This window comes from Galeopterus variegatus, unplaced genomic scaffold, assembly GCF_000696425.1.
Source record: "Galeopterus variegatus unplaced genomic scaffold, G_variegatus-3.0.2 Scaffold3892, whole genome shotgun sequence".
NCBI lineage: Eukaryota > Metazoa > Chordata > Mammalia > Dermoptera > Cynocephalidae > Galeopterus > Galeopterus variegatus.
The window spans coordinates 132,404-133,012 of NW_007730003.1; the positions used below are offsets into that span (position 1 = coordinate 132,404).

The window sequence follows — 609 nt, forward strand, 5'->3', positions numbered from 1 at the left end:
TGGGGGGGGGGGGGGGGTTGCTACTGTCATCTAGTCGTGGAGGCCAGAGATGCTACTAAACATCCCACAATGCACAAGCCAACTCCAACCCCCCCCGCATCCCTCAACAGAGAATTATTCAGCCAAAATGTCAACTGAGCTGAGGTGGAGAAAACCTAGTCTAGACTATATATTTTTCTCTTTGCAGAGAAAATGATCCATCATGTCTCCTAATATGAAAATGTTGCTTCCCAGGTTGGGAAACAGAAATATGGGTAAGTGTGCAAAATGACTGTGTAAATACAGATGCATGGGAGCATGGGGGAGGGAGAGTTCATGAGAATGGGGGAAAACGTGCATGTATGTAGGATGAGAGTGCATGCATGTGTATGTCCAGTGTGCAAGTGCAGTGTGTGATGTTGGTCTGCAAGACAATGGGAATTTGTGTTGATAAAAAATGTACAGGATGGTGGGTACTTATATGCGAGGGAGTATGCTTCCGTATCTTTCGAGTTTAAGTGAGTGGGGTGTGTCTGTGTGGAGAGTAAGTCATGTGTGGAAAGGGCAGAAGGAAGGATGGGATCCAAGTTCTGACACCGCCACACTGGCTTCCCCACTCACCCCTCTCAA

At 47.3% G+C, this 609-nt stretch overlaps 1 protein-coding gene across 1 annotated transcript in view; it reads right to left on the reverse strand.

The window, feature by feature from the left end:
- Nucleotides 1-609, reverse strand: part of ABCC6 (ATP-binding cassette, sub-family C (CFTR/MRP), member 6) — a 52,763-nt gene that overhangs the window by 48,652 nt on the left and 3,502 nt on the right. The window lies entirely within an intron of this gene.